At 44.4% G+C, this 23,924-nt stretch overlaps 1 protein-coding gene across 3 annotated transcripts in view; it reads right to left on the bottom strand.

Annotated features, from left to right (window-relative positions):
* LOC108707359 (PHD finger protein 24) overlaps positions 1-23,547 on the bottom strand; it is a 66,860-nt gene extending 43,313 nt beyond the window's left edge. The window contains exon 1 of one of the 3 annotated variants that reach the window (XM_018244640.2): positions 23,420-23,547. The gene's annotated coding sequence lies outside the window, so the exon portion shown is untranslated. Of the gene's footprint in view, positions 1-22,357; positions 22,677-23,333; positions 23,352-23,419 lie in introns of those variants that run through there. The other 2 variants (XM_041580681.1, XM_041580680.1) reach the window with 2 other exon arrangements.
* Between the last annotated feature and the right edge of the window lie 377 nt (positions 23,548-23,924).

Raw genomic sequence — 23,924 nt, 5'->3', positions numbered from 1 at the left:
TATATATATATATATATATATATTAGAGCCCCCCCACTACTAAAGAGAACCCTGACTACCAACCTGACTAGTTCTGCTCAGATTATCTTCCCCATATTCCCCATATCCTCCCTCCCCCGTATACATATCCAGCTCATTTTGGGAACTGCAAGTGTCAGACACTAATGAGAAATGGCATAGAGATTTGTGGAGACCTTTACTCTGCAGCTGAGCAAAAACATGAAAGTTTCAGGCTCCCAGAAGAACCAGATCACAGATCATTCATTCAAGCCATTTCAGCTCGGCTTTTGTAATTGAGATGCATATTTTGAATAAACTGCTCTAGTGAAGGCATATAAATAATGCAGTGATCTTGTTGGCTGAAATATACAGTGAAACATGAATTAGCACTCAATCTTCTGGATGATCCATGGGAAATGGCATTGTTTTATTACCCTCTTATATGTGGGGGGTCTAAGGTGACATCACACCGGCTTGAGGAACATTTTATCATTTTTATAGTCGTCTGTGAGCAGTGGCTTAACCTGAAGTTACAGGGCCCTGGAACTAGAGATGCACCGAATCCAGGATTCGGTTTGGGATTCGGGCAGGATTCTGCCTTTTTCAGCACGATTTGGATTCGGCCGAATCCTTCTGCCCGGCCGAACCGAATCCTAATTTGCATATGCAAATTAGGGACAGAAATCACGTGACTTTTTGTCAAAAAACAATGAAGTAAAAATGTTTTCCCCTTCCTACCCCTATTTTGCATATGCAAATTAGGATTCAGATTCGGTTTGCTATTTGGTCGAATCTTTTAAGAAGGATTCGGGGGTTCGTCCGAATCCAAAATAGTGGATTCGGTGCATCCCTACCTGGAACACAATCATTTTCCCTACATTTTGGGAATAAAACATTTTAATAACATCTTCTGAGTGAGTCTTCACTGGGTCTCCTATATCTCACAAAGTATCTTATCCCCTATTTCAGGGTTCATTTGTGATCGCAAATGCAAGTGAGGTTGTGAGAAAACGGACCCAATATTTGTGAGTGTTCATTAAAGGTCCTTGTGTCCAAACACACTCCTTGTACTTCTGTATAGTTGTACCGAGTACCATTGCGTCCATCCTGGAGCTACTGCCACCCTAAACATGGAGATAATTCCAGGGTTAAATCGTTAATTGTAGGTGAAAAACATGGCGATTTGCATGCAAAATACTGTACTGCCCTTGGGGTTGTTAATGACCCTATTCTTATTTTGGGCACACTTTTCACAATCTGTTTGGCAGACTGTTGGTGGGTCCTGGGGGATTGATCATACATCACTGATGTGCTAATACATTTTTTGAGGTGTCTTTTTTGATTTTTTAAAATCAAGCACCTTAGGTGCCTAGGGGCAATGTTACCTCTAAGGTGAGCACACAAATTATGAGGCCAGTGTGCACAACAAATTGTGATGCACACGAAGAATTTTTTTCTGAAAACACAAAATTTTGTATCAATTCTGACCTGGGCATACAGTTTTTAGAATTGGCACACACAAGTTTAAAATGTTCACACAAAAGAACATAGCTAAAAAAAGGAATCAGAGGGAACATTGCCTAGGGTGTCCAATATTTGGCCATGGTCCTAATAGCTTATAAGAAGGTTAGAGATACAGGAAAGCACTGGTGTATCATTAATCCGTAGTTCCAAGAATATCTTGAGCAGAAAATAGTTTTCATAGTTATGACCCTAGCTGGGTTTTAGGTTTATGTAGGAAAGTAACCCCCCACCCCCAGATCTCACTCTAACTGGCCACAAGACTGAGGACCCTGCCACTGTCCAGGCCACCCTCTGCAATGGGGACAATGGTGGAAGACTTACAATTAATTATGATAACATTCACCTTGTCAATCAATTCTCAAAGGACCTAAGCATCCCAGAAGATCAGATTAGGAAAATGGGGAAGACAATACTTGTCCATACAAAAGGATTATACAGTTCTGCTGAGACCTTCATAAAAAACCTGCAGCCTCCTTATTAATGGCTTATGTAGCATGTGTGGAGGTCATTCATTGTCCTACCACAAAGGTAAGACTGTCTCAGAAAATGAGGGAAGAAGACAATGAAGGTTTTCTGTTGACTTTGATCTCAGATGAAGCCCAGAGTTATAGGACAGTTTTAAGGTACATAAAAGAGGTCCATGAGCATAACCATCATCTAACATCTTATAGATCATCCGGACGTTATATATAAAATGTATCAGCTGTTTAAAATCCCAGGAACCTCTTCTGCAAAATGCGATCAACGACTACAAATTGTCAAGCTGAAATGCTCTTCTCACATGTGTCTAAAGCAGCTGTGATATTTATACATGAAGAGAATCTGCTGTTCTTTGCAGAGGAAATGCAACAGGAGGTTGAGCATCTCTCAGACGAAGAGAATGGATTTTCAGTATTGACAGGCAACAGTAAAGTGTTTCTGCTGAGTGCACAGCTGAAGAACCATTAGCAGATCCATGAGAAAGAATAAATGTCTCCTTGCTTGTCACCGAGCAGCAAAAAACAAAGAATTGTGTCTAATGAATCAAAATGACAAGCCAGTATTTTGTATAAGACCCGCGTCTCATTTTATCTTGCAGGGAAATTTCCTGCCAACAAGAAGAACTTGAGGCTTTTGCCTGGTGGCGGCTCGTCATGTCGAAGAGTTTTTCATTAAGCTCGAAAACTGGGATGTTCGGAGGAAAGTGAGTGATCTCGGAGCCGTAAGGAGAAGCCATAAGACAGAGAAGATCAATACACAGTTCTGTAAGTGTCTCAACTGTCTTTATTCTTGTCTAAAATTCCTGACTACAGTCCTTTGTATTCAATGCCGGAGAGTTGGAGCAACCCTCCCTGTGCAACTTTATGGATGCCAATGAGCAAAGTCCATGTTAAAGGTCATCAAAATAAATTGAAAATTGAACAAGGGGTCATTTCTATTCTCAAGGGAAGTTGCAAAGTGTGTAAGAAGTCAGTCGATGCAATGCTGGAAGGCTGGTGCCCCAACTTAGGGGCTGTTGGTGATCGTTCAGCAGCAGGTTAAGGGCTACAGGTTGGACATTCCAGTTATTAAACAATGTTATGTGTCCTTCATACTTTTATCTATGTCCCCATCTCTATTTGGGCCCATCTGATGTTGAGGGCCTAGGGTAAACTCCTTCCAATTTTGCCCTAAAACCAGCACTAGGCGTAGGGTTCTATGTAATCAGAAACTTGTAGCCTTTAGGAAGAGTTTGCATGTATAGGAATCCAGAAACATTTGGGAGGCAGAGAGATGCCCCCACTGGGTGTCAAAGGCCTGCAAACTACAGGACCCATCCAATCAGTCGAGAAGTGCTCCACTGCTGGTGAACCTCCTCCACCACCACCCAATGACGAGTCAGCTGCATAGTGTTCCTTTTACTTCCAGCTCTCACTTGCGGAAGCATTAGGGGGTTGCTAGCAGGGAGCGGGCCTGGGTTTTTTCACAGGCCTGGATACCCCAACATTTCACTACAGAGTTACACCACAAGGATACATCAAGGCAATTCAACTTTTCACAAATGCAGTAACCCATAGCAACCAGATTTCCCGATGTGACCACATTCACCCAGATAATTGTGCCCCCACCCCATCTGTAACTGAGATTTCCCTCATCCAATGTTGAGGCTGGTCACACTCCTGTGAGACTGGGCTACTGGGGGTTATTCCATCTCTGAGCCCCCCAGGGATACATCTAAATGATGTTCCCTTTGGCAGTGCCTCTCATTATCACAGCTGTTCCAGTTCTGGGCTAATGACCTTATCTTCAGCCACTTTAAATCAACTCTTTGGTAATATTGTTAGTGACTCACGCATTAACCAATTAGAATTGATTTGCATACATTTCTGGACAAGCATTTGTATTGTATCTGATGTTGAGCTGCAGTCACTTGTTCCTCTGTTGTCCCACTAACAATGGAGCACTGACTGATTATGGATTATTTATTTACCTTCCCTCCAACCCCCTGAAATCTGGGAAGTTGGAGGAGTTGGAGCCCTATCCTGCCTCTAGCTTCTGCCTTGGCACATTTGGATTGTTCATTAGTATAGTATAGGATTATAAACGGGAAAAGTGATTTGATGAACTGCCTTCTTCTGCTCCGACAGTTGGATAAAGAGAAGGAATGAGGAGGGAGAGTCAATGGCAAGATGGTGTCTCCTGGAAAGTTCATTCAGTCAGCCCCAACCTAAGCCCACCTTGCTGAATGAAAAACAAGTGCTATCAGTGGGTCACACTTGGTTTTGTGTTTCCAAGCTTCTGGCAAGACGCTCAGTCTAACAATAACTCAGTAGAACTTATATCACCACCAATGTGCTGAAGTGCCCACCTGGGAGAAGATCTGCTTATTGTATATGGTAAGGTTCTCTGGGCACTAGAAAGACACCAGCCAAGGATCCATCACATAAACAGAGGGTTCTGCTTCATCCAAAAAGCAAACATCAGCCAGCGTCCTCCCACACTCATTCTTTGGCAGATGGAAGACTCACCAGGATGGCAAGTTCATATCACAGCAGACATTCTTCTTCTCACACGTTACTTGACACCATGTCAGTAGCCCCTGTCACATCTCAAAACATAGATATTAGTGCTCCCCGCACTTGTCACCGATCTGCTCCCCCTCCAAGGATCATTTCTCTTTAGCAAAACAGAATGTTTCCCGCTATGGTGACACTGTACCAGAACATCTGCCCAGCAATGGCACAGTCTGTTGGCACCCACATGGGCATCTATCATTTCATTCAACTTTTGTCTTTAAAGTGGACCTGTCACCCAGACACAAAAATCTATATAATAAAAGTCCTTTTCAAATTAAACATGAAATCCAATTTCTATTTTTTATTAAAGCATTCATAGCTGTTGTAAACTCATTTAAATATCTCAGCTGTCAATCAAATAGTGTCTGCCCCTCCTCTATGCCTTAGGCAATTACTTTCACTTTCCATTCAGCACTTCCTACATGTCACTGCTCTCCCCACATTCCCCCAATCTCTTCACCATTTAATTGTGTAACCAGGACATGGGGATGGACATCAGGTCCCCCATTCTGGTGCACAAACAAGATTCTGAGATGATACAAGACTTGTCTTAATAACAGTGTCCACAAAATGGCTCCTGCCTGCTTGTTATAATTATGAATTCCCAGACTGGAGGAAACAAGATTGAAATAATTTATATAGTGTAATTAAAGTTCATTTTGCTTGACTAATGTGATAAAATAGGATTTGGAATAATTATTTTGGGTGACGGGTCCCCTTTAAAACATTCTTGCTCATAGAAATGTTTTATTTTCCCTTTAGTGTTTAAGCACAGTTACCAAACTTCAATGAAAGACTGTTACCCCAATGTTTCTATATATCTGTAACCTTGTTATGAGCTAAGGGGGCCCAGTCTGAAGGTCAGTTAGGGGGAGATTTGGGGTGAGTGATTATTTGTGTCCTGGGTACCCCTGGAACTATAGCAGGGTGACACCCCAATGTTTCTATATATCTGTAACCTTGTTATGAGCTAAGGGGGCCCAGTCTGAAGGTCAGTTAGGGGGAGATTTGGGGTGAGTGTTTATTTGTACCCTGGGTACCCCTGGAACTATAGCAGGGTGACACCCCAATGTTTCTATATATCTGTAACCTTGTTATGAGCTAAGGGGGCCCAGTCTGAAGGTCAGTTAGGGGGAGATTTGGGGTGAGTGTTTATTTGTACCCTGGGTACCCCTGGAACTATAGCAGGGTGACTGTTACCCCAATGCTTATGTCTGAAATCTTATTATTTGTGTCCTTATTTATTGCTAAATCTAATACAATTTCAAATGACTTGTGGTGCCAGTGAAGCTCTGGGATTATATGAGCCCCTCGGCCAGTGTTTGTCCAATCAATATCAGTCTACAATTAGACACATCTTTCCCCTATTCCCTGGCTGATAACAAAGTCTGTAAGGAACTGATAAAAAACATAAAAACATGTTATCTCTTAGATCTACGTTCCTTTTAACAAAGACAAGGAAATTAGCCTGAAATACATGGGGATTTAGAAATGCTGAGCATATGACAGGCTGCCTGGTCTCCTAGATACCGAGAATTCGGCGCAGTCCCCCCAGTGCTGAATTAGAACATTCAAAAAAAGGGTTTGTTGTTTCTGAATACAAGTTAAGGCTTATTCCCTGCAAACTCAATGCAAACCAGGTGTTGGGAAACTTGGATTCTGCCAGGGCCCTAGAACTACAGTTCCCAGCAACCCCCACTGTTTTGTGCACTGCCTTAAACCGTGTGTCCCTGTCTGCACTGCTGGTTCTGTCCCTTGAAACAATGTACCAGATGGCTGACTTGCATATTTATTCGCAATCCTGGTAATCAGCTGGTTTCTGCTACATTGTTTCAAAAGTTTGAACCACCAGTGCACAGAAGAGTAAGGGTATAGCAATTATATATATAACTCAATATTTTTCTATCATTACATTGTCCCTGACTAGGTAACATTTTAGTTTGGGGTTGACATCCCTATTAAAGCGATTTCCAGGCATCAGCTACAAATACATGCTTCCTACGGTGTCCATAAACCAAACAATTGCATGTATTTCTGCTTGGATAAAGTAGAAATAGAAATAGTTTGTCAAGGATAAGTCACCGATCTGTCTTATTCACAAACCCCCCCAGTCCAAGGGTAACCAAAAATTGGAAAAAACGCTCATTGAGTGAAAAAAGATCCGCAATCAGGGTCGGATTTACAAAGCAGGCGCCCCTAGTCCCTCTTCCATTCATCGTCCCCTTCCCCTCGTCTTCCTTTAGGCACATGCGCAAATTGTCAGCACTGGGGGTTGGTGCACAGGAAATCTTAAAAACTATTGTATCTCCTGTGAATCCCCAGTGCTTCCAAACCAATGTGGGTGTGGATGGGTGGCATGCTACCCCCCAAAAATTCTGCTGCCCTAGGCCTATGTGGCCTTTCCACAAATCCGCTCCTGTCCACAATTGATAAATGCAGTAACTGAGTGTAGTAAAATTTAAAAAGTATTTATTAGGATATGTAAAGCCTAACGCGTTTTGTGCCAAATGGACACTTACTCATAGGCTAATGGTCCCAACAGGCCCGGATTTGTGGAAAGGCTACCAAGCTCTGGGCTTAGGGCGGCAGTATTTTAGGGGCTGGCATGCTGCCCAACCACACCCACATTGGTGTAGAAACTCTGGGGATACACAGGAGATATGATAGTTTTTAAAACTTCCCATGCACCAATCCCCAGTGCTCCAAAAATTTGTGCGAATAAAGGGGAGGCGATGAATGACAGCAGGCCTAGGGGCACCCGCTATGTAAATCCTGCCCTGTGTCCCACCCCTGTAAAAGCTTGTAGAGGGGTAGGACCATTAGTCTATGAGTACGTGCCCATTTGGCACAAAATGTGTTAGGCTATACATGTCCTAATAAATACTTTTTAAATTTTACTACATTCTGTTACTGCGTTTATCAATTGCCATTCTTACTACTGTGTCCCAATGTTGGTGGGAGTGTGCACACTACCAGCGTAGGACTGGGGGGATAGGGTACACAGGGTCCGCCATATCATGTTCCCACACCCCCCTCCCGGACAGATTTTACCTTCATATGGTGGGACCAATCTCAGGTGGGGTCTGGGACGGCTGGGCCCACCGGGTTTTTCTTCCTGGTTTCCCACCGACCCAGTCTGACCCCGCACACTACAGACATGAAAAATATGGGGCTTCCTGGAAAGTCGGGGATCTTTGTAGATGGGGTTGATTATAACAGGGTGAGGTCTATGCAGGCTGTGGCCTAAATATTCCCAAATTTCTAAATCGTTAACGTTGGTAACTCCTACAAAGCCACTTTCCATTCTCTTTAAGTGTTGCCCCCCAGCAGCCGGCAATGGAGCCATATTTGTGAGCCGGGTGAGTTGTACCCTCACAGTTTCAAGCACTCGGTTTGTCACGCGTCAGGTTCAGACAGAAGGAGCAGGGGAGGATGAACACAGACATATAAAGCTTCCTATGGATATTTAAATAGAGCAAAACCATCCTACGCCTGCAGCCGACATGGAGCTGGAGGAATGTGACATAAAACACACAGACTATTATGGATGTTACATTTGTAGGTTTTAACAACTAGGGGGGTATTGAAGAAGACCTGGGGCACAAGTCATTGAGCATTAAGGGGCACAATATCCCTCAATCAATAATCACTTGCGTCCATTGTTTTGCTACGAGGTGCAGAGCGCAATGTTGGTGTCCTTACCCCCAGTCACAGGGCTCCCCCATCATGGAAACAGCAAACCCAGGGGTGTATGTACGGCACGTGCTCCAGATAAGGGTGGGGTGGGGCTTGTAGTAGTAGTACAGTAGTAGTACAGTAGTAGTACAGTAGTAGTACAGTGTAGCTCAGTAATGGAAGAGTAACTGTGCATACACAAATATAGGGACTACCGGTATGGGATCCGATCAGTGTCGGACTGGCCCGGCGGGACTAGACCCCCCTCTCCTGATGCTGAAAAAAAGGATTTTCGTGACGTGCAGCACCTTGTGCGTATGCGTGACGATGGGGCGCCTTGTACACATGCGCTACAAGGGAACCATGTGTGTGCATGCACTCCAAGGGGGGCGGCGCACAGCGCGCACAGTAGGGGGTCCTGTAGGGGGCCCCGAGCCCCCCAGTCCGACCCTGAATCCGTTATCCAGAAACCTGTCATCCAGAAAATTGAATTACTGAAAGGCCATCTCCCATAGGGGTATGTTTATCAAAGAGTGAAGTTAATAGTGAAGTTCCGCCACTAGAGTGAAATTCCGCCACTCTCCATTCATTTCTATGGGATTTTTATAGGCGTATTTATCAAAGGGTGAACTTTCACTTCACCCATTGATAAATACGCCTTTCAAAATCCCATAGAAATGAATTGAGAGCCGCGGAACTTCACTCTTTGATAAATTTACCCCATAGACTCTATTTTATTCCCAATAATCCAAACTTTTTGAAAATGAGCGACGGAGGGAAGGGGAGGGAGGGGACAGCGACGGAGGGGAGGGTGACAGAGGGAAGGAAGGGGAGTAAGACAATTTTAGAGGTTGCTGCCCAGTGCCCCCCTATAATTGTGCCCTAGGCAGCTGCCTCTTGTGTCTACCCCTAGTTCCAACCCTGACTGTATCTTACTGTATCTCACCCTTTGGACTAATTAGGATTCCCTCCCTCCCGTGTGACTGGTGGATTGTTTGGGTATAAACATTGCACTTTGTTCTGTTGGTTGAAGATACCCATGAAGTTCCTGTAGAAAGAAACTATCTGCCTTTGGCTCTCTCCCATTTCTTTATTGTTTTTCATTCTAGGGATTTTTACCTTTGGGGGGGAAGCCAACTGCCCCTGAGACTTACTGATCATTCATAGCAATCGCCACCGACATTCTCATTTATCCATAATTGTAGTGAGTTCTCCCTCTAAAGGTAGAGGTTACTGTGTGCAGAAAACATTTCTTTAAACAGTTGTATTTATACATGTGGATCTGCCATCTTGGTACAGTTATTAAGAATAGAGAACATTCCATCACTGTATTCCTGAATCAAAAAATGTATATATATATATAGCTCCTTTTTATATGAGAGCATATTGTTGCTGATGGTTTTTTAATAAGCAACATTTTAGTTGTAGCCAGATGTGATATCAAATAGCTTCAATATGGCAGAACACCAACGCCGCCTACACCTGAGCACCTGCTGTAACAATATGGCCCCCGTACAGCACAGCCAGGTAACATGGGACTGCAAATTAGCAACACAGAAAAAGTATTGTCTAACTAACCCTTTAGTTACTGTTGTTTCCACTTTTGGGTTCAACTAACCCAACATTTTCTTTATAAGCGTTTAAAACATTTATTTAAAAAACTACAAATAATATTTGGCCTTGTTCAGCTTTGTTTTTTACGTAGGGTCTCCTGTTCTTTGATCATTTCTATGAGAAAAAATCTCCCCCACTATCTGTCTATAAGGTTCTCTCATGTCCCCCCTTTCTCCAGAGTAACAACCCCAGTCTAGTTTATACCGGGGACCTATAAAGAGGCAAAATGATGTTTCATCCCGCAAGTTAGTAGCATTTTTTATGAAAGACAGAACTTTATTTGCTGTAGTAGCCACTGCCTATAGTTACACACTCTTTTATCCACAAACATCCCCAAATGTTTCTCATTTATGGCAAGGGCACACTAGGCGAATGTCCTGCTTCTTTCCACCTGTATTTTGGAGGCAGGTGGAGAAATTTCACTCCAGTAAACTTCCATGTTTAATTACACTAACAGGCACAGCGTCCAGGCCCGGGTTTGTGGCAAGGCCAGAAAGACCTGAGCCTAGAATGGCACAATTCAGGGGAGGACTGGCACACTACATTGGGCTAAAATGTTATACCCAACTAAAAGTGCAGGCTAATAGACCCCTCACTCCAGTTTGGGGGTAACTGTAGTTTTTTTAAAAAATTGCCCCCCACCAGCACTAGGACTAGGACCTCCCTCCCAGTGTGGCGGCCATGTCAGTCAAAGTATATGCGCAAATGCACTTCTGATGTCACACACATGCGCATGATGAGCAAATGACGCTCATACTGGCTGGGGAGAATTTTGTGGGAAAAAAAACAACTGTTACCCCTAAGCAGAGTGGGGGGTCTGTTAGCCTACACCTTTGGTTGGGGATAACAATTTAGCCCAACAGGTGCCCTTATAAAACTTAATTTAAACCTAATAAAAGTATGAGGAGTCCCGGCTAACTTGCCTTAAATGCACATTTCTAAATTAAATCGAAAATTGGACTGACTTTATGTTTCAAGTACAAAATGTCAACATTTAATACACACTGCACTTCAAAATGAAAACAAATATATTTATTTATGAAACAACAGGCTAAAAAGTACTTTCCCCCTTAAACACAGTGGGTTCAGACTTCTGAAAACTGTATGTTTCTTACCAACTTTAACCCACTTCTCTCAAGCCATCAGGGTTGAAGTAAGAACTTTTTTATTCTTGTTTTTAGAAAAAATACTCCACCACATCTGGACAATTCCAGCCAACACTGTCCTTACAATACATACAACCCCTTCCTTCACTTTTAGAGACATGACCATACAGGGTAGTTTCCCAACGAAAGAAACCTTAAATGATAAGGCACCAGATCTCTCTCTACAATGGAATGAATGTCTTCAGCTACAACACTACTCTGCTTTTGAGCACATGGCAGTCCATGGTCTCCCCCAGAAAGGTTTAATTTCCGCCATCTATAAGTTACTTGACAACTCATTTTTAGACACAGGCTATAAAGACAAATAAAGGCAAGAATGGGAAGACTGCACAGGGAGGACACAGGGAGAGAATGTGGGCACCAGGGAAATTTACCCAACATATATCAGTTTTATACAAACGTTCTGGGATGAAATTATAAACCTATTATGCCAGATCAGGCTTCATACCCTAGATAAATGCATTCTTAATTTACTACTGGGGAAACCCTAAAAGCAACTTCCAAAGCACAAAAAAAAATTGACCAACCAGGTGCTCTCAGCTGCTCTCATCTCAATTGCAACTAAATGGAAGACCCCCATTATTCCCCCCTTGCAAGAAGTGAAACAAAGGGTTATTATTATTAACATGTATTTATATAGCGCCAACATATTGCGTAGCACTGGATTAACAGCATTAAGCAATACGACTCTTACCTGGCACAAATACAAAACAAAATTCCTTTGTACCTTAAAATGTGGTCCCCATGAGAGTTACTCTCAAATTCTGCCCAACCACAAACTTCAAACTCTAGTGGTTAAGCAGTAATTGTTTTATTTAGCACTTTGTGTTCCCCCTTTTTTTTCTTGTTCTTTCCCTCTTTTTTCTTTTTGTTTTTTGCATGTTTGTCTACCCAATGCCCTTCATACAGTCTATCGTGTAGAGTCTGTAGACCATTAGACAATATAACAAGCACTGGACGTATATTTGTAACTAAGCTTTCTTGTTACTTATTGAGTTTGATATGACAAGACAGTACAAAATTTGCTACTGCTCTTTTTTTCTAAAGAAAAATAAAAATAAAAATCATCAGTTACAAAAGAGAAAATACTCCGCCTATACCCTTTTTACATGTATCTGCTTTGAGCTGAGTTGAGTTTTTGAGTTGTCTTGCTTCTTGTCATGGAATACAACGTTTCTAATGAAGAACAAGGATCACAAAGCTCATGCCGGGATAGAGATACACACAATAGTGACAAAACGACAATAGTTTTGAATTTCTCCAGAATAAAAGTTATTGGAGCTTTTTCACATGTTGAGCAAGATCTTCCCTATACTTTACCCTGTGCCCCTCTGATTTTTGAGCATCTGCCTATATACAACAGCTTTCCTATATTTGGGCACAATGCGGCACTGCCCTTACTGAGGACGACAATGACAAATCAAGACAAATTTGCACTGGGAGTTGCGCTGCCCTCGGAGTATGATAAACGGATCACCCCCTGCAGGTGACAGCTGGAGAATTCCCTTTTGTGCCCCCTGTTAAAGGGATGACTGCCCTGGGTCGGTAAATGATACCAGCCCTGTAGTCGCTCCAGCAGCTGCTGCAGAACTGGATCAAACAGAAATACAATGTGGGTTAAATGGACCCTGATGTTTGTTACTCACTACTCCTCTGGATCATCAGCCTCAACATCCTCTGAAGTGGGACAATAAGTGACCACATGTGCAGATGCCACTGCCAAATGATTGTATTCCTTTTTCATACATTTGGACTTATTCACAATTTGCCTTTGTATAATAATAAATCTGCCAGTACAAACACTTCACAACTTTCCCCATAAAAAAAAACAAAAACATTTTTGCAATGTAACACGGAACCTCCTTGTCTAATGTCTAATCTCATGAGTTGGCCTTGGGTCTTCTACTGGTGAATAAAGCACGAGAGAGTTTATTTTATGCCCCTTATACACATTAATGTATAGTGACCCTATCGCCCCATTCTCCAGTGCAAACAACCCCAACTTGGTCAGCCAGTTATAATTGCTGAGCTCATTCATTCCTCTTATTAATTTATTTGCCTTTCTCTGTACTTCAGTTCCATATTGCCATTGATAAAGCACTAAATATCTACCAACAATTTCAGGGTAATCTTCCATTTTGACCTGTTAAATACCACCTATTCCCACACTTCACACTTCAATAACCACAAAGGATCTTGGAAAATGTGTTTATGTAGCTGTTGGAACATCAAGGGTTAAGCTTTGGAACTGGGGGCCCCAGGGCACACTCTGCAGTCTCAGAGCCTTATTCAACAGAAAACTAGAAGGGAGTAAATTATCTTCCATTTTCACTGTGCGCAGCAGAACGCTCCGCTGGCTTCATGTGCCGCAGGCTCAGAGATTTCCTGAGGTTCTTCCACCATTGACGTCAAGCGACTTTCCCTCGACTCTGCTCCAGGGGAACAATTTGGTGAAATTAAATGGTTTTAAAGGGGGCTGGGGGCTGATCCAAAAGATCCCTCATATGACAGAGGCTTGAGCAAGTGCAAAGAATGAAGCATATTCAATAGTGAATTGACTGATCATATCTGAAAGCTCTGTAACCTAAATAAACTATTTTTATACGGTCTGCAGAAAATTCCCATCAGCCCCTCTTTCTTTTATCTGTGCCCTGTGTACAAAACATATGCCATTTGGCCCTATCTATATGTATCTGCTGAGAGTGGGCCCAGGTGTCAGGTTCTCTATTGGGCCCTAGAAGACCAAGTCCAACACTGCCCAGGAGAGAATAGGAAATGAGATGATGATGATGATGGGGATCAGCATTAAATATGGAATGCAGTGGGTGGTGGAAGGCTTCATTAGTCTATTCTGAAGTGGATAATGTTATGGCAGTAGAGGGACACAAGAAGAGGTGCAATTTTGCACTATGTTCCTTTGCTGTAGGCAGCTATTGGCAACCAGATGGAGATGGGGCCTACAGGGTCAAGATACATCACTGCATTTTTGTCATGATCCTAAGTAAGAAATGGCACCCAGTGGTCAGGGACCCAATGTGGGTTGAGAAGATGGTAAGGGTCTAATGTGACACCTATACACATGCCTAGAGAATGAGTGTTATGCAATGTTAACTGAAGGAAGATGGCCAGGTTTAGGAAGTTCTCTTTTATATTCAGTTTTGGGTGGTCTGCACCTATAGCTATGAGACATTATTTCTCTAGCCTTGAATGATAGGGCTAATATCAGTGCAGGAGTAGAAGTGTGGCATCAGCATGGAGGTTGTTGGAGATACCAAAGAAAGTGATGAAGGGAAAGGACCTAGAGGGAAAACAAGACATAAGACAGACCCTTGGAGCATTGTTAAACAAGTGAAGAAATGTTTACACTGAAGGAACGCTTGAAGAGAAAGGAAGAGAGCTTGTAAGAGTGAAATGGGCCTGTAGATGTTTGAGAAAGTTGGATTTGAGGAGGCTTTCCTAAGTACTTGGGCACAGTGGAGTAACTACCGGGGGAGCAGGGGGTGCAATTGGGCCAGGGCCCCGCACCCCCGCAGGGCCCCCCGGCAGTCACGCTGGAGTCGGCTCCAGCGCCGCATGGACTAGGGTGGGGGGCGGGGCCCGGCTGCACGGCCCGCACCAGGGCCCGCCCCCACCTAGTTCCGTCACTGCTTGGGCAACAAGGTCAGTGGAAATATTTCAGTTGAGGACAATGAAGTTGTGAGTAAGTGAGGGCACGACTGTGCACAAGGGATTTCTGAGCAAGTGCGAGGGGATGGGGGCCAAGAGAACTTTTGATGGCTTGGGATGGAGAGAGCAGCCTGACAATGGCTCTGCTATGGAAGGAGTCAAAATATGCCTGAGAGGGTTTAGCATTTCTGGTCTGAGGAGCACAGGAGAGGTGATGCTTTGACATAACAGATTCAATTTGGAACTGAAGTGGATTGCAGGTTGTTGGGGTATGTGAACAAGAGCCTGGGGTCTGAGCAATGAATTGAGACAGAAGGAGCTGTACTAAGACGAACAAAGGAGACAAGGGAGGCCTATGCTCAAATGCTCTGTGAAAGGTCACGATGAGAATAGCAACTGAATGGGAAACTTTGTGCTTATTTAGTCCAGATCTCATCTGTTATTCTCCTCATTGCGTTACGTCTCCCCTCATCAGCCACAGGCGCTGTGCAAGGCATTGTGATCTGTTATTCACAGCCTGACACTCCTATTTATACTGAGGAACCTCTGGCAGAGATAAACACACCAGGAATCCAATTAAATGATGTGCTAAGGTGAACACCATGACACATCCCTATTCCTCACAAACACCCCACTACATCATTCACTATAGTCTCTAACAATGAGAACTAGGGCAGACAGCAGCCTCCTGCCGTGCAAGGGAACACAGGGAAACACATGTTTTCCATCTAAAACCTTCTCCTATTAAAGGAGAAGCACAGGCATAGAATTTTTTAACAGGCCCCCTATTCAACAGCAGCAACCAGAACCACCCACAGAAGAGCCCTGCACCCAGATCCTCAACTCAAAAGCCAGAGCTGCAGGGTTTGTGGCCACCATGTCAATACACACCATGTACAATATCCAAGGCCATGTGCTGCCCAATCCAGACAGGTGTTAGGTGCAGAGCTCCCCTGCACCAGCTGATGATGAGTCTGGTTCTTCATGCTCTACTGCTACTAACATGTTCATCCACAGGCAGACAGCATCTGAATTTTCTTGTAAGATTTCATGCCGAGTACAAGGGAGACTTGTTTTCAGACACAGAGATGATATAAGGGTGCTCGTATAACTGCAGCTCTTAATCAAGAGCCCTCCACGTGAATCACAGCAATAAAATTCCACTGAGTTACTGTATTTCCTCTGCACTTTACAAGTAGCTCAGAGATATAAACAAACCCACTCCTTTCATGCACTCAGCCTCCGTTATGTTATATAGCATGTGCTCCTGTTGACATGATGCTCCTACTTTCACCTGAACATCATGACTGTACTGGGCATGCTGGGATTGTTAGTTCAACATCAGTAGATATATGGGAAATACCAGGGCTAGAGTCCCTATCCAGGCACTCTAGTGTGGAGTGGGCCATTGACACCCACTGCTTGTTCCCAGGTATCTACTACATTGGATAAAGCTATGCTGTAACCACAAAGAAGTCCTGCTAACTAGTTTCTCTGTCCTAGAATACGCCTATAAAAAGCAGTTTGTTTAACTACTTGTGTTATTAGGGTCTCAGACAACTGTTGGGAAGTAGAACCTAATCCCAGAGGAGTTGTATTGGACTTTAGATGTTCATCTTATGGTGGGCTAAGTGACTCAGTCCAACTACAAGACCAAAGTTCAGGTATGCTCTTACTATGACTTACCAACTGCAGAAATAATCTAGAGGTGCTCCAAATGGGCCATTCTGTAGGGAGCTATAAAATGAGTAGTGTCCCTAATGTCAGGGGAGGTATAGATACAGTAAGTCCCATGTGAATAGCAATGAAACTAAGGCAGCAAAATATGGCAATGGCAGTGTTAGACACAACATTCTCTCTAGGGTTTAGGTCCTTCTTGATGGGGGGTTTGTGATCCAATGAACCAGGAAAGAGTTCAAGTAGCAGTTGTATCTAATATAAGCCTTCCTGAACCTTCTAAATCCTCCTGTAAGTCCAACCTTAGACCAGTAAACCCTAATAATGACACTTGCATTTGTGTATAGGTGGATTTGCTTTGCTCAGCCGCCTTGAATAAATTTGGGTCAAAACTAGACTTAGTTAAATGGCGTCCTTGGATTTCCAACTCATGTGAAAACCTTCACAGCCCTGTCTTACTACTGACAGGCCCAGCATTCCCTTGTTCATTGGTCAGAAATAGGTCATCATGAAAAATGTCCCTCCTGATGCCATTGCCTTGTTAGAGGAGAGAGTCGGCTGGATGCAAAATCATTGGTATTTTTTTGAGGTTATGGAGAGACACTGGTGACCCAGATTTCCTTTACAGACTTCATCGCACACAGTAACCCCCACCACCACCAAACACAACAATAACAGGGCCTGTAGCAACTTTCAATATTGGCTGTAAAAGTGTATTTGTTTTGGGAGAAGTTCATAATATGAAAGGTCACTTAATAAAAGTAGATGATACAAGACAAGTACCGGTTACCAGTAACCCGTGTCTGCACTGAGCTACAGAAGACTGGAAAGAGATATTGGCCCAACATGTTCAGTCTAATAATCTTGCTTTCCAACAATCAGTTCCAGGTGGGTTGTCTATATCCCTATCCCTATAATAGTAATTGTGTGGAATCATATATCCTTATCCCTGGCTGCAGGTCTCTGAGCTCTAGATGAGTTTCCCATAGTGCAGGACAATGTGCAGAAAAGGTGGCAGATTATTGCAGATTGTTCCAGTTTTTCACATTTTGGACCCTGCGCTGCACTAACGCACCATTGGGCTAAGGGCCACATTGTTTATAATCCAAGCTGTAACCATTTACCTGTTACTATACAAAGCATGGGGACGGGATTCTAGAGGTTGTAGTTCAACATCAGCTCTGAAAGAACTATCATTGCAGCTCCTGCCCCCAAAGACATAAACCCGTGGGTTGCAATGGAATTTCTCTGCTGACGCCCCCCTATCGAAAGCATTGACTGTTAAGTCAAGTCCCAGCGTTGCTGCCATTATTTGCCATGATCAGTCAGCCAGAAAGCAATGAATCCAACTCTCAGGGAGGCACTTGACCTCAGCTCTCAGTATGAATGGAAAACCCTCCAGAAATCTATCTGTGCTCTTTACCAGGGCAGAGGAAGGTAATAGAGGAAATAAAGTTGCATTAGGATTAATTTATGCTTCTCTGGCCTAACTCTCCTCCATCGGATGCCAGGCCTTAATGGACCTTGTTCCTGTAGCAAAGGGCAAATTAATCATGAGGCCATTAGGAGACCTCGCTAATGCAAATCCCAGGGTTTAATGTATAAAAAGGTTATTGGTGATTACAGGCCAATTGATGCAGCTGCTGAATTATAGCCCCAGGCCTGGCGTGGGTCAGTCTTACTCACATATAACAAATGTGCATCAGATATTTCGCTGAGCACAAACAGTCTGGATCACTTAGGGCTTTTCACTGGGGGAGAGGGAAGGAGGTAAGTGCCCCAAGGCAGCTTCCAGCATTATTGGTGAAATATGTCAGGGGATGCTGGGAGCTGTAGTTCATCAACCCTTAGTGGCTGCATTTCGGACAGCACTGCTAAAGTGCTACTGATATAGTCCTTGTTGGCACCACATGGGGTCCTAGGAAAATCATTCCTGCTGAAACCCTCAAAAAAGGGGCAGAGAGCAAGAACAGACCAATCTCCTGGCAGTTACTATAGTAGACAGTCTGGGGGTAAGTAAACTATTAAATAAGTACTTGCCCCAAGTCTTGCCTTCACAGTGATCCCAAAGGGGGAAGGGACATGCAGCACTTCCAGGAATCACTGCTTCAAGGCATTTATTGGTTTCCATCCGATTTACACTTTCTATTCTTACAGCTTCATATTGAGGTAGAGGGAAATTTGATCAACTGCTTTCAGTCAATGCCCTTCATTCTGTGCCATGGTGGGTAGCACTGAGCTCTAACATCCCACAGAATCATTAAGCCCTGGGGAATGTGCATTGCAGTAGAATTAATATAATGTAAGTTAATGGGGGCTTCTCAAAGAAGATTCTATAGATTCAATATTCAATGGACATCAGACCCAGGGGCTGTTTAGAATACTGAATTAGAGTAAAATGAATGATACAGTACTATCAACTAACAACTCACCAGCTGATGCGTTTTAATCTTTTTGTTTTTGAGTATGTCAGTATTTTGAGATGAGCTCTCCAGTTTGGAATCTGATTTTATCTGAGTGATAAATTCTCTGCCTGATACCAGTGTCTAAATGTGAAAGTAAACTGTGGACACTGGGTACATGGCAAGAGGGATCAGTAGGGAAGACTGGTAGGTTACTGGGTACATGGGCAGAGGGATCAGTAGGGAAGACTGGTAGGATACTGGGTTCATGGGCAGAGGGATCAGTAGGGAAGACTGGTAGGTTACTGGGTACATGGGCAGAGGGATCAGTAGGGAAGACTGGTAGGATACTGGGTTCATGGGCAGAGGGATCAGTAGGGAAGATTGGTAGGATACTGGGTACATGGGCAGAGGGATCAGATGGGAAGGCTGATGGGATACTGGGTACATGGGCAGAGGGATCAGAAGGGAAGACTGGCAGGACACTGGGTACATGGGCAGAGGGATCAGTAGGGAAGACTGGTAGGTTACTGGGTACATGGGCAGAGGGATCAAAAGGAAAGACTGGCAGGATACTGGGTACATGGGCAGAGGGATCAGTAGGGAAGACTGGTAGGATACTGGGTACATGGGCAGAGGGATCAGATGGGAAGGCTGATGGGATACTGGGTACATGGGCAGAGGGATCAGAAGGGAAGACTGGCAGGACACTGGGTACATGGGCAGAGGGATCAGTAGGAAAGACTGGTAGGATACTGGATACATGGGCAGAGGGATCAGTAGGGAAGACTGGTAGGATACTGGGTACATGGGCAGAGGGATCAGTAGGGAAGACTGGTAGGTTACTGGATACATGGGCAGAGGGATCAGTAGGGAAGACTGGTAGGTTACTGGATACATGGGCAGAGGGATCAGTAGGGAAGACTGGCAGGACACTGGGTACATGGGCAGAGGGATCAGTAGGGAAGACTGGTAGGATACTGGATACATGGGCAGAGGGATCAGTAGGGAAGACTGGTAGGATACTGGGTTCATGGGCAGAGGGATCAAAAGGGAAGACTGGCAGGATACTGGGTACATGGGCAGAGGGATCAGTAGGGAAGACTGGTAGGATACTGGGTACATGGGCAGAGGGATCAGTAGGAAAGCCTGGTAGGATACTGGGTACATGGGCATAGGGATCAGTAGGGAAGACTGGTAGGACACTGGGTACATGGGCAGAGGGATCAGTAGGGAAGACTGGCAGGATACTGGGTACATGGGCAGAGGGATCAGTAGGGAAGACTGGTAGGATACTGGGTACATGGGCAGAGGGATCAGTAGGGAAGACTGGTAGGATACTGGGTACATGGGCAGAGGGATAAGTAGGGAAGACTGGTAGGATACTGGGTACATGGGCAGAGGGATAAGTAGGGAAGACTGGCAGGATACTGGGTACATGGGCAGAGGGATCAGTAGGGAAGACTGGTAGGATACTGGGTTCATGGGCAGAGGGATCAGTAGGGAAGACTGGTAGGTTACTGGGTACATGGGCAGAGGGATCAGTAGGGAAGACTGGTAGGATACTGGGTTCATGGGCAGAGGGATCAGTAGGGAAGATTGGTAGGATACTGGGTACATGGGCAGAGGGATCAGATGGGAAGGCTGATGGGATACTGGGTACATGGGCAGAGGGATCAGAAGGGAAGACTGGCAGGACACTGGGTACATGGGCAGAGGGATCAGTAGGGAAGACTGGTAGGTTACTGGGTACATGGGCAGAGGGATCAAAAGGAAAGACTGGCAGGATACTGGGTACATGGGCAGAGGGATCAGTAGGGAAGACTGGTAGGATACTGGGTACATGGGCAGAGGGATCAGATGGGAAGGCTGATGGGATACTGGGTACATGGGCAGAGGGATCAGAAGGGAAGACTGGCAGGACACTGGGTACATGGGCAGAGGGATCAGTAGGAAAGACTGGTAGGATACTGGATACATGGGCAGAGGGATCAGTAGGGAAGACTGGTAGGATACTGGGTACATGGGCAGAGGGATCAGTAGGGAAGACTGGTAGGTTACTGGATACATGGGCAGAGGGATCAGTAGGGAAGACTGGTAGGTTACTGGATACATGGGCAGAGGGATCAGTAGGGAAGACTGGCAGGACACTGGGTACATGGGCAGAGGGATCAGTAGGGAAGACTGGTAGGATACTGGATACATGGGCAGAGGGATCAGTAGGGAAGACTGGTAGGATACTGGGTTCATGGGCAGAGGGATCAAAAGGGAAGACTGGCAGGATACTGGGTACATGGGCAGAGGGATCAGTAGGGAAGACTGGTAGGATACTGGGTACATGGGCAGAGGGATCAGTAGGAAAGCCTGTAGGATACTGGGTACAATGGGCATAGGGATCAGTAGGGAAGACTGGTAGGACACTGGTACATGGGCAGAGGATCAGTAGGGAAGACTGGCAGGATACTGGGTACATGGGCAGAGGGATCAGTAGGGAAGACTGGTAGGATACTGGGTACATGGGCAGAGGGATCAGTAGGGAAGACTGGTAGGATACTGGGTACATGGGCAGAGGGATAAGTAGGGAAGACTGGTAGGATACTGGGTACATGGGCAGAGGGATAAGTAGGGAAGACTGGCAGGATACTGGGTACATGGGCAGAGGGATCAGTAGGGAAGACTGGTAGGATACTGGGTTCATGGGCAGAGGGATCAGTAGGGAAGACTGGTAGGATACTGGGTACATGGGCAGAGGGATCAGTAGGGAAGACTGGCAGGACACTGGGTACATGGGCAGAGGGATCAGTAGGGAAGACTGGCAGGAGGAAAGGAACAGAGGGCGACAATATACCACCAGCAATTTCACTTTAAAAAACTATCACTCCAGGTGTAAAAATGTAATGCTTTATGCAGTGAGATTTGCTTTTTCTGAGGTGTGAAAACTGGCACAGTCTGAATTTCCACAGCAGGAATCACAATACAGTAATTTATACCTTTGGGAAAAATCTGGAGTTAATGCAGTGAAAAACTGCTTTACTGCTCTAATGTCTTCTCAAGGAAATATAAAGACTGTAACATATAGCCTGTGATCTGTTTGTTTCTAAACTCCAATTCTGAGGAGCTTTCACCAGCGATAGGATGTGTCAATGGTGCTAGGAACAGAATGCCAGGCTACGGGCAGTTACTGTTTTATCTGCCATCTTAAACCATGCCCAAAATGCCTGGGCTAAATCCCAAAAATAATAGCTGTCCTGTGTCTGACACCAGATTGATTCGCTGCACTTGATTTATATATCAACTACTATGTCCCTATGTGTATTGCAATCTGCTGACCTACTCCTGCAGTGGAGAGGCTCCTGAAATATTTACCCTTAGACAGGAGACAGATGTTGCAGCTTTACTTACACATTAGTGGGTATATTGTACAGGTATATATTTGGGAACTGTTGGGGGGGCATTGATATTGCCCAGTTGGTTCAAGCTAGTCCTAAATAAGTTGGTATTTTGCCCTTACCAGAAGGTAGAAGTAATTGGTTACATATCAGTTTGGGACTTTTGGAAGAATGAAATGTTATTTTGAGTCAAATCATATTCCACTTACTTTGGTGGACTTCTTAAGTGAAGCAATGGAGTCCTTAGGAAGTACCGGTATCCTTAGGGTTCACAAATGTGCCTTTTTCAGGCTCATCTCTTCAAGATCTTCAATCAACCTACCATGCTTCATACCTCATCAACCGAATCCCCCCTCAATAGCTGAAGGTTTGACCATGCGCAAACCTCCTATGGTAGCAAGAAATCTTAACTTGACCTCTGATCCTCCAGATGTCATCAAACTGATACTCCCCCCGCAACTGTAGGTTCAAATAACATCAAACCTCCATTGGTAGCAAGAAATGTTGACTTAAATCAGACAATGATCCTTCATATGTCATTAAACTAATCCCCCCTCCCCCCGACTCAAAGCCAACTGCAGGTCTGACAACCCTCAAACCTCTTATGGTACTGGAAATCTTGATGTAAATCGACCACTGATCCTTCAGACGTCATTAAACTAATCCCCCAACAATAACTGTAGGTCTGACCACTCTCAAACATCTTGTCAATTTCAGACTTCTGTTCATGCTGAGAATGTCCTTAATCCCAATGAATACGAACAATCTTGGATACATTATTGATTGGATAGCCAGGGGGCTGAGATGATATAAAAGGCATGAGATAAAGTCCTTTAAAGAATGGTGTCCCCTCCTGACACCCCTGACATTTTACAGAAACCCATCAACCCCTTCAACCAGATACTAGAAGTATAAGGGAATCTGCATGATTGTGAAGGCAACAACATCTTGCTGTGACATCTCCCACACTTGGTTGGATTCAAGTTGATGAGAAAAACTTCTTTAGCCGTTAATCCCCAGATTTCCCTTTAGACTATAATAGAGTTGGCTCAAAGCTCACACTAGTTTTCTCATGCAATAGCATCTGGCCCTTTGGGTTGAATGAGAACTTAACATCTCTGAGCATGAAATAACTGCCCCACAACAGTAATATCTCTCTCTGAACAACAAGAAGTTGAGACTTACCCTGGGGCAAACAAACAAAAATCACATTGCAGCAAAACTTCCAGGGAGTACTGGGTTCTCTGTGAAGGTCAAGTTGGTCTCCTTACCCTTGATGAGTTCACTGATTGTCGGTGAGTTTAATTAATCCAGGCTGCCTTTAGCCACTGCCATTGGATCGTCCTTATCAAGAAGTAGCCAAGTCCACTGGAGGTGCCGTCAGTCCATCTTCATTGTAGCTCAACTGCTGCTCTCTGACAGAGACAGCCCAAGTGCTTGGGAAGGAGGGGTGAGTTTGTTTGGGGAGGGGTGGTCTAGGTGTCCGAGTGGGATAGTCAGAACAGCTAATGCATCCCTTCTATAAAGGGATAGATTTGAGGGTAATGCAGCACAAGGGCTGGTGATACTGTTTGATGTGCCTCCTGGGAGAAGATGCTGCTGTATTCCTGTGTCTGTGCTAACAAGCGCTCATTCTCTTATGCAGACAACAACTGCTCTTTATTTAACCTGTTCAGGAGCAGAGGAGCTGCAGTGCTCTGCATGGATATGATTTCTGCTCCCTATGGGTGTAAGGGGGGTTAATCCTGTTGACGTGAGCTGGAAAATACCAACAAA

This window comes from Xenopus laevis, chromosome 1S (genome assembly GCF_017654675.1).
Source record: "Xenopus laevis strain J_2021 chromosome 1S, Xenopus_laevis_v10.1, whole genome shotgun sequence".
NCBI classification, from domain to species: domain Eukaryota; kingdom Metazoa; phylum Chordata; class Amphibia; order Anura; family Pipidae; genus Xenopus; species Xenopus laevis.
The sequence above is the reverse complement of the archived record's forward strand: the minus strand, read 5'-3'. Positions and strand labels throughout refer to the sequence as shown.